Consider the following 10802-nt stretch of genomic DNA (forward strand, 5'->3'; position numbering starts at 1 on the left):
AAGTTACCTAGAGATAAAAGTGAGTATGTCTTCGTTACAAACGACAGTGCTATTGTAAATGTGTTGCTAAACACAGAGTATGCAGGCATTAAGATGAAAAATGCAGTACCAAGGTGTCCAAAAGTAACCATTGTCATATTCAATGTTAATAAACACATTAAGCCTGTATATCTCTGTGATGAAAATGTTGTAAACCCTTAACGTCCGAGAAATGGCCTCATAACTTCCACATGGAAAGATGCCACGCCTATACCTGATAGAATTTACTCTAGAGCAGCTTTAGGTCGGCACTATAACTTAGAACTCTACAACCTTCCCCCTCGTGGGTGTTATAAGTGTCAACGCTGGGGACGTCACGTGGCCAGGTACTGCACAAGCAAAAACAATTTTTGTGCCGTGTGTGGTGAACCTCATAAATCTGAGGTGTGTTTTAAACTCATAAAGGAACGTTACCCAGTAAATGAAAAATGCATAAACTATGGCAGGAGCGGTGTTCAAGCCTGGCACCTTGACTGTGGCAGGAGTGGTGTACAAGCATGGCACCTTGACTGTGGCAGGAGTGGTGTTCAAGCCTGGCACCTTGACTGTGGCAGGAGTGGTGTACAAGCATGGCACCTTGACTGTGGCAGGAGTGGTGTTCAAGCCTGGCACCTTGACTGTGGCAGGAGTGGTGTTCAAGCCTGGCACCTTGACTGTGGCAGGAGTGGTGTCCAAGCCTGGCACCTTGACTGTGGCAGGAGTGGTGTTCAAGCCTGGCACCTTGACTGTGGCAGGAGTGGTGTTCACGCCTGGCACCTTGACTGTGGCAGGAGTGGTGTTCAAGCTTGGCACCTTGACTGTAGCAGGAGTGGTGTTCAAGCCTGGCACCTTGACTGTGGCAGGAGTGGTGTTCAAGCCTGGCACCTTGACTGTGGCAGGAGTGGTGTTCAAGCCTGGCACCTTCACTGTGTCAGGAGTGGTGTCCAAGCCTGGCACCTTGACTGTGGCAGGAGTGGTGTTCAAGCATGGCACCTTGACTGTGGCAGGAGTGGTGTTCAAGCCTGGTACCTTGACTGTGGCAGGAGTGGTGTTCAAGCCTGGCACCTTGACTGTGGCAGGAGTGGTGTTCAAGCATGGCACCTTGACTGTGGCAGGAGTGGTGTTCAAGCATGGCACCTTGACTGTGTCAAACTACCAGCTGTTTTCCGTCAGGTGTCCGGTCGCGCCCACCCGGAAGAGAGGTTGCCAGGTACTGCTGCCGGCTCTAATTCCTGTGCAGAGCCACCTGAACGTAGTGTTCGTAGCAGCTGGATACCAAATACTTCACCATCTGCCAATCACCAGGAGCACCACGGGGCCAGATGACAGGTGTCTGTTCAACCTTCGGCTGCCCGTCAGGTGCCAGGAACCTGCCTCCCGGAGGTGTTGACACCACACTCGCCTTCCCCTCCACACCACCATGAAGAGCAGTTGCCAACTGCTGGCACCAGCACCACTCCCTGTCCAGAGCCATCTGGAGGTGATGATCGCTCCAGTTGGCTGCCAGACTCACCACCTGCTAATTACGAAGTGCACAAGGTGACAGGTGCCAGACCGAAGACTCCTGCCATCACCCCAGCTACCCCTCAAGCACCAGGTGCTGCATCTTCGGGTAGTGGTGGACCTGCCCCTGATGTAGAGTGGTCACTCCCCGGTTCTGCCAGTGGTGGACCTGCCCCTGATGTAGAGTGGTCACTCCCCGGTTCTGCCAGTGGTGGACCTGCCCCTGATGTAGAGTGGTCACTCCCCGGTTCTGCCAGTGGTGAACCTGCCCCTGATGTAGAGTGGTCACTCCCCGGTTCTGCCAGTGGTGGACCTGCCCCTGATGTAGAGTGGTCACTCCCCGGTTCTGCCAGTGGTGGACCTGCCCCTGATGTAGAGTGGTCACTCCCCGGGTCTGCCAGTGGTGGACCTGCCCCTGATGTAGAGTGGTCACTCCCCGGTTCTGCCAGTGGTGGGCCTGCCCCTGATGTAGAGTGGCCACTCCCCGGTTCTGCCAGTGGTGGACCTGCCCCTGATGTAGAGTGGTCACTCCCCGGTTCTGCCAGTGGTGGACCTGCCCCTGATGTAGAGTGGTCACTCCCCGGTTCTGCCAGTGGTGGGCCTGCCCCTGATGTAGAGTGGCCACTCCCCGGTTCTGCCAGTGGTGGACCTGCCCCTGATGTAGAGTGGCCACTCCCCGGTTCTGCCAGTGGTGGACCTGCCCCTGATGTAGAGTGGCCACTCCCCGGTTCTGTAAGTAGTGGACCTGCCCCTGATGTAGAGTGGTCACTCCCCGGTTCTGCCAGTGGTGGACCTGCCTCTGATGTAGAGTGGCCACTCCCCGGTTCTGCCAGTGGTGGACCTGCCCCTGATGTAGAGTGGCCACTCCCCGGTTCTGCCAGTGGTGGACCTGCCCCTGATGTAGAGTGGACACTCCCCGGTTCTGCCAGTGGTGGACCTGCCCCTGATGTAGAGTGGTCACTCCCCGGTTCTGCCAGTGGTGGACCTGCCCCTGATGTAGAGTGGCCACTCCCCGGTTCTGCCAACGGTGGACCTGCCCCTGATGTAGAGTAGCCACTCCCCGGTTCTGCCAGTGGTGGACCTGCCCCTGATGTAGAGTGGCCACTCCCCGGTTCTGCCAGTGGTGGGCCTGCCCCTGATGTAGAGTGGTCACTCCCCGGTTCTGCCAACGGTGGACCTGCCCCTGATGTAGAGTGGCCACTCCCCGGTTCTGCCAGTGGTGGGCCTGCCCCTGATGTAGAGTGGTCACTCCCCGGTTCTGCCAACGGTGGACCTGCCCCTGATGTAGAGTGGCCACTCCCCGGTTCTGCCAGTGGTGGGCCTGCCCCTGATGTAGAGTGGCCACTCCCCGGTTCTGCCAACGGTGGACCTGCCCCTGATGTAGAGTGGCCACTCCCCGGTTCTGCCAGTAGTGGACCTGCCCCTGATGTAGAGTGGCCACTCCCCGGTTCTGCCAGTGGTGGGCCTGCCCCTGATGTAGAGTGGCCACTCCCCGGTTCTGCCAGTAGTGGACCTGCCCCTGATGTAGAGTGGCCACTCCCCGGTTCTGCCAGTGGTGGACCTGCCCCTGATGTAGAGTGGCCACTTCCCGGTTCTGCCAGTGGTGGACCTGCCCCTGATGTAGAGTGGCCACTCCCCGGTTCTGCCAGTGGTGGACCTGCCCCTGATGTAGAGTGGCCACTCCCCGGTTCTGCCAGTGGTGGACCTGCCCCTGATGTAGAGTGGCCACTCCCCGATTCTGCCAGTGGTGGACCTGCCCCTGATGTAGAGTGGCCACTCCCCGGTTCTGCCAGTGGTGGACCTGCCCCTGATGTAGAGTGGCCACTCCCCGGTTCTGCCAGTGGTGGACCTGCCCCTGATGTAGAGTGGCCACTCCCCGATTCTGCCAGTGGTGGACCTGCCCCTGATGTAGAGTGGCCACTCCCCGGTTCTGCCAGTGGTGGACCTGCCCCTGATGTAGAGTGACCACTCCCCGGTTCTGCCAGTGGTGGACCTGCCCCTGATGTAGAGTGCCTCTTTCCTCAATGTATTTAATCTATATACTCCAGCAAGAAAGTTAAATTATATTGATCTTCCGGCCTGCGCTCAAGCAGAGCCAACCATCATTCTTGGTGACTACAATGCTAGACACAAGGTCATTGGTGGCTCTCGCTTCAGTAACGGTAACGGGAATCAACTGCTGTCGCTACTAATTAGTCACCAAGATGTGCAGGTTGTGGGGGACCTTGAACTCTCGCATATTTGTGGAGGCATTCTAGACCTCTGTGTTGGTTTCAACGTCTGTCACGTCTGGTGCACATCATCTATTGTAACAGATTTGTTATTAGATCATCACCCTAGATTGACTACTCAATGTATCGGAAATACCATCCTGCCCGGTGGGATTTTTAAACGCAAACGGCTCAGAGTTCCTCCTGCTCGACGTGAAGACTTTGCTGCTCATGTGTCAGAGTGGTACAGCACTTATGATCCCTCCACACTCCAAACATTTAATGACGGTCTAGTACAGAGCATTCAGATGTTCACTGACCCTTTAGGTTGGACCTCCGCACCATCCAATAGTCGGAACGATATGAAAGATAATAAACACCATGTCTATTACAATGACCCCAAACTGCATACTTTGAAACGCACTGCCAGACGAGTTGGACTTGAATATAGGGAAACACGTACGCCAGCAATGCTCAAGTTCTTTCAGAAAGCCCTAGCCAAGGCGAAGGAGCGCATGACAGAGCTCAGGCAAGATAACTGGGAAACTTTTGTTAACAGTCTCAACTCTCACACCCCCCTCAGCCAGGCATGGAAGGATATTAAAAGAATTAAAGACGATACGATCGGCCAAGTGTCACACCCTCACCCTCTACACAGATCAAACGAGTTAGTCGATGCTTGGGCAACCACCTCTAGCTTCAATAATCTTACCCCAGACACACAGTTCAGATTAAATGCTGGTTACAGAGATCGAGAAAGGCTCGTTGACTTTATGCTCCACAAGGAAGATGAATGCAACGTGCCATTTACTGAGTTTGAATTACTCGCGGCCCTAAACAAAGGCAAAGCCACATCCCCCGGTGAAGATGGTATCACTTATGACATATTGCGTCTGCTCCCTTTAGTACCAGGAAATCCCCTGCTTGAGCTGTATAATATGAGCTATGTTACTGGGGAACTGCCTATCTCTTGGACCAACAGTATAATCATTACAAATTCCCAAGACAAATCAAGAGAAAGCTTTCTACCCAATTTCCCTTACTAGCTGCATTTGCAAAACATTCGAGAGAATGGTCCTTAACCGTCTTCTCCATAGAATAAGAATCATGCTATCCTCCCAGATATATGGCTTCATGCATGGAAGGAGTGTGCATCGTTGCATCACCACCTTTCTTACCCTGCACACTGAAAAGTCATATACCACCTTCCTAGATCTTAAGTCTGCCTTTGATATTGCAAATAGACATGTTATCTTGAGTGAGCTTGCAAGAATGAATATTGGTGGTCGGCTTCTTTGTTGGATCAGGGGTTACTTATCCAACAGGAAGTCATCTGTATTTTTCCAGAGGCATAGGAGTGTAAAAAGAGACTTAGAACTAGGTACCCCGCAGGGAGGTGTTCTCAGTCCTACCTTATATAATATCTTAATAAACACGCTGTTAAACTCTGTACCGAGCAAACCCAACGTCCACATCATTAGCTATGCTGATGATATAATGATACACACCACTGGGTATGCTAACACGCAGAACACTCTTAACTCTGTATTAGACTCATGTCAGGACCTAGGTTTAGTTATCTCAGCAGAGAAAACAAGATACTAAATCGGCGCCCACCCAGGCAGGGAGGAGCTGTTCGCAAAATGCAACTGTCTGATAGCTCCCAGCTTGACTATATAAACAGATTCAAATATCTTGGCCTTCAGGTGCCACTGTATGGTCCTGTTGTATTCAGACTCTGTCGTCAGTATATAGAGAGGCTCCAAGCTCTCAAGACTGTGTCAGGTTATCACTCAGGCTATGGTGCCAATGTCAGAATTGTCAAAATGATGTACCTTGCATACATCAGATCTTTAGTGGATTATGCTGCACCTGTGTTTGTTTTGATTCCTGAAAGAAAGCTTGTAGGCCTTGAAAAATTGCAGAACGAAGCCTTGAGGTGCCCTCGTACCACAAAGATACTTAACATGAGAAAGGAACTTAATATTCCGAGCGTTGTTGATCGTGTTACTGAAATTAACTGTCAAATTGGTTTAAAAATGGCTAACTTATCCTAACCTTGCACAGAAGCCCTCCAGAATTTCTTTATTGAAGGTCAGCATTGTTCCAGATGGATAACTAAAACTGGAACTAAACTCATAATGTATCAGATTTATAATTTGTACCAAGAGAGACAACAACGGCACTTTCCTGCACCGTGGGAGATTACACCCTTTCCAATTTCAATCCCTCCTTTTCCACCCAAGAAACATGTTAGAGATCAGCCCAAGCTTCGTCTTAAGGCAAAGTTCAACGCCTTAAAGCCATATTGATGACCTGTCCACAGAGCATTCTCTCTCTCAAATCATATACACTGATGGTTTCCTACACCGCACCACGGGTATAGCTGGAAGTGCAGTTGTCCTGACAATGGGCGATGACTTATACTTAGAGTGGGGAGTCCGTATAAACAACTGGGCCCCTACTCTTCAGACCTATCTATTTGCCTCGTTCCTTGCACTGAAATGTGTACAAGTCTCTAAACTTGATGCATTAATTGTAAGTGACTCTTTATCATCTTTAAATGCTCTCAACTCTTTAAGACATAACTGTAACATGCTCGTGTTCGAAGCTAGACACAAATACAACAAATTTAATAAGGATGGTAACAAAGTCCATTTTATTTGGTCTCCATCCCATGTTGGCCTCCGAATGCATGATAGAGTTGATGAGTTAGCCAAAGAATCTGCCTTTAAAGGAGACGTTCAGTGTAACTTTGGATTGTCAATAAGCAGTCTGAGAGCAGCAGTACACCGAGAACTTCAACAAAATCTTGTAGATCTGAGGCATAGTGAAATCGAATAATTCACATGTATCATGTACCAGTAATTCCATGTATCATCATACTATCATGCAAGAGGAGCCACACATCTATGGTTCATCCAATAAAATCAGCAGACTTCTAGATGTTACTACTGCTCGGCTTAGACTCGGTTGCAAGTATCTCTGGGAATTCTCATTATCTGCTGATGTAGACCTGACCAAATGTAAACTGTGTCAACAAAATTATTCGCACTCCCTCCGTCACTATGTGATGGAGTGTGAAAAGATACGTGAATTTTGAGACAATTCTATAACAAATGTTCCAGCAATGTGTAAATATTTCATTCAAAATGATCTGCTACTAGAAATTTTAGCCAAATATTCCCAGTTTGCTAACTGTAGGTAGTAACTAAGTGATTGTAACCTATCCACCGCTGCCCACTGGATGGGGGGCGGTGTGTAGGACAAACATATCAATTGTGACACTAGCTCTCCACATATGTAAGTTGCTTAATTTAGAAACTGTACTTGTGGTCGATCTCGAACCCATTGATGATGTGACGACTTCTACTGAATTTTGTAACTAGCTCATCAAGATTGTAACTTGCTTAGCTAAATGAATTGTGCGGTTTAGTCCCTGAGCCCATTATGTGCCTCTAACCCTTTCCACTACCACCCACAAGATGGTATGGGGTGCATAATAAACGAACTAAACTAACTAAAATACACATATATTATAAAAACAAGTGAAGTAATAAAAAGGTTACTGTATTGAGACATTAAGAGCAGCATAATAATGCAGTAAACTGCAAATGAGGAAATGAACAATAAAAACAATAGTGGGTTAAACAAGAGAAAAAACAAAAAAACAAACAAAAAAAACAATAACAAAAATTATAAAATTAAAAACCTTTTGAAAGAAAAGGCAGAGCTATAGCACACGTTGGTTATTAGATGAAACTATTAATCTTTATTAATCTTTGTTAAATTACCATTCAAGCTGTCAATGCAATCAATCAGAGCTACCGATGTGCTTTAATATACCTATTAATCACCCTCATCTCATTTTTTCCTTTACAATGTACATGGTATCACTTTATAAATTTTGCTAGAATTTACATACTTAAAATTATATGTTAGATTAAGGACCTGCCCGAAATGCTGCGCGTACTAGTGGCTTTACAAAAATGTTAACACCATGCTATGTTTCCTCACAACCCCAATGTACCTTCTTGTATACATATAAATAAATAATAAATATAAAATTTATAATCTGATTATTCGGCTGTTATCCCACAGTCATCGAGGAAAGATCTGAGGTGTGCCTTAGTGTTTATTTCATAAGTTTTCCCAGCGTCAGTCTTCTTAGCTAGAATTTTACCATCTCACACAAAACAATGTTTAATTGATCCAATGGAATTTTTACGGACTCTACGCAGTTCAAAGAAGAGACTTTGTCTGATCCTGGTCAGACATTCATTCACATAAACAGAGGTTTGACTAGAGACTACACCTTTGCTAAGGTCTGACTTGCAGGAGCAGCTATCTAATTTCACAAGAATTTTTCTGTTATTTTCACCAGATGATTTGGTACCACTCTATAAGCTGATATGATGTTTCTTGCTTGAATTGAATACTTCATCTTACTATGCAATTATCGGATCAGGATGGCAGCACAGTCTTCTCCGTCGGTTTCTTGAGGATATCATTATCTCATTATCACATTATCTCATGTGAGGAGATAATGACAGAATCAAGGAGCTTATGTTGGTCTGATTCGTCTTGGGTAACAGTGTGTTGCTGATGTAGGGTGTTAAGATGGTTCTCAAACTTTTGTAACGTTTCTTCCTGTTTTCTAGTGATTTCTGGTGGTTGAAAGTTAGTTACTGTGTTCTTAAGAGAGCTTAATTCCAGTTCGAGGAGGCCGACTCTGGTAGACAGATCTTGACTCTTCTTGAGCATGACTATAGCTTCACCTTGTAGGTTTATTATTATGGCTGACTGCTCTTCGATTACTGATATTTGGTCTTCATGTATCTGGGTTAATAACTTGAGTTATGGGTTATTAGCGAAGCGCTTGAAGTCGGAACAAGTTGCGGCAGCTCGTTTAAGTTGCTCCATATGGTTACATAATTGTTGCATGGTCCATGTCGGAGATGCTGATGACGTCGCTCCACCCAGCTGTGATGGTTTGATTTTGTTGTCAAGAGGGAGAGTCGGTTCCCCCCCCCCCCCTCGGTAGCCCCCGAGGCGGAGACAGTAGTAGGGTTGACACGCCACAGACGAATTTTTTTTGGGGGGTGGAAATTCGTCTGTGGCGTGTCAGGGTTTTCAAGTGAATTTATAAATTCGTGTGTAGCGTGTCGGGGTTTTTCAGGTTCCAATATTCCCCTGTAGCGTGTCGGGGTTTTCAGGTAAATTTGGGGAGTCACAGATTTTAGAAGTAAGGATTTCTTATGATGAAAATAATTTCCGAGACTTAGAAAATTGTTAAAGGCCTTATGGGAGAAATTCAAATAACGTGTGTAGCACTTTAGGGTTTCCATGAGAACTCTACGGACATATTTTACATGTTTTCAACTTACAAAATCGTCTATGTAAGCCTTAGTTATTCATATAAATTTAGAAAATCACCTGTGTAAGTCATGGTTTTCAAGTCTCGTACCTCACACCCCCCTCCCTCCCCCCTTACCTCGCAATCTCTCGCGTCACCTTTATTTACTTTACGCCCGGCTAGCCAGTCGGCTCTTAATCTTATCTTATCTTCTCATAATATCTGGACCGTCCCTCCTCTCTCTCTCTCTCTCCTTTCATTCAGTTCAACTATTTTCCAACATCGTATGTTTGCTCCTTTTCATTAAGCAAGTCAGTATGTTTGCTCCTTTTCATTAAGCAAGTCAGTTTTACACAAATAAATCATGTTAGTAAGCAAGTTCTAGCTCACGTTCCCCACCTTAGTCCCCTGTCGTATAATGAATACTATCATTCCAATCCCTCTAAAATTTAAAAATAATCATATTTCAAATGTAGTTCAATACAGTAATTTAGTTACCAAGCTCCAGCGCTTGTCCTCCGCCTTAGCTCTCTCTCGTATCTTCGTTAGTATCAGTCCAATTTTCCTGAAATTTTTACCCTCTGTATTTCAGGCACCATAAATAAGATCAAAACAGTTACCAAGCTCCAGCGCTTGTCCTCCGCCTTAGCTCTCTCTCGTATCTTCGTTAGTAACAGTCCAATTTCCCTGGAATTTTTACCCTCTGTATTTCAGGCTCCTTAAATAAGATCAAAACAGTTATCGAGCTCCAGCGCTTGTCCTCCGCCTTAGCTCTCTCTCGTATCTTCGTTAGTAACAGTCCAATTTCCCTGGAATTTTTACCCTCTGTATTTCAGGCTCCGTAAATAAGATCAAAACAGTTATCGAGCTCCAGCGCTTGTCCCCCACCTTTTTTCATTTTATACAATATCGTTAGTAACAGTCCAATTTCCCTGAAATTTTTACCCTCTGTATTTCAGACACCGTAAATAAAATCAAGTCAGTTACTGAGCTCCAGCTCTCGTCCCCGCCTTAATTCTCTTTCGTATCTTTGTAAATAATAACCCATCAATTTCCCTTAAATTTTTACCCTCTGTATTTCAGACACCGTAAATAAAATCAAGTCAGTTATCGAGCTCCAGCTCTCGTCCCCGCCTTAATTCTCTTTCGTATCTTTGTAAATAACCCATCAATTTCCCTAAAATTAAAAGCAGACATACTTCAAAGTTAGTAAATAAGATCAAGTCAGTTACTGAGCTCCAGCTCTCGTCCCCCACCCTCTTCCACCCTCAAGTCTTTAACCCATCAATTTCCCCGAAATTTTTTACCCTCTGTATTTCAGACATAGTAAATATGATGAAAACAATTATAAAACTCTAGCTCTTGTCCTCTGTCCAAGCTCACTTTGTAAAATCATTACTCTCAGTCCAAATCACCCAACTACATTTTCAGACATAGTAAATAAAAACCAGTTCAGTTATCAAGTTTCAACTCTTGTGCCCCAGCTTAGTTCATTTGTACAAGTTCTTTATTTTCCAACTAAATCACCCTGTGATTTAAGATCACCGTATTTCTAACGTAGTAAAATTAATCGGGGCATTAACCAAGCTCCATTTCCTCAGCCTTAGATCATCAGACATAAATATATTCGATCAAGTCCCTCTCCAGCCTATCTGTTTATCAGAGTATTTACTTTACCCTTCTCATCCCCAACGTATCAAAAACCTTCAATAATC

The sequence above is a fragment of the Procambarus clarkii genome, chromosome 66 (genome assembly GCF_040958095.1).
Source record: "Procambarus clarkii isolate CNS0578487 chromosome 66, FALCON_Pclarkii_2.0, whole genome shotgun sequence".
Lineage (NCBI taxonomy): Eukaryota > Metazoa > Arthropoda > Malacostraca > Decapoda > Cambaridae > Procambarus > Procambarus clarkii.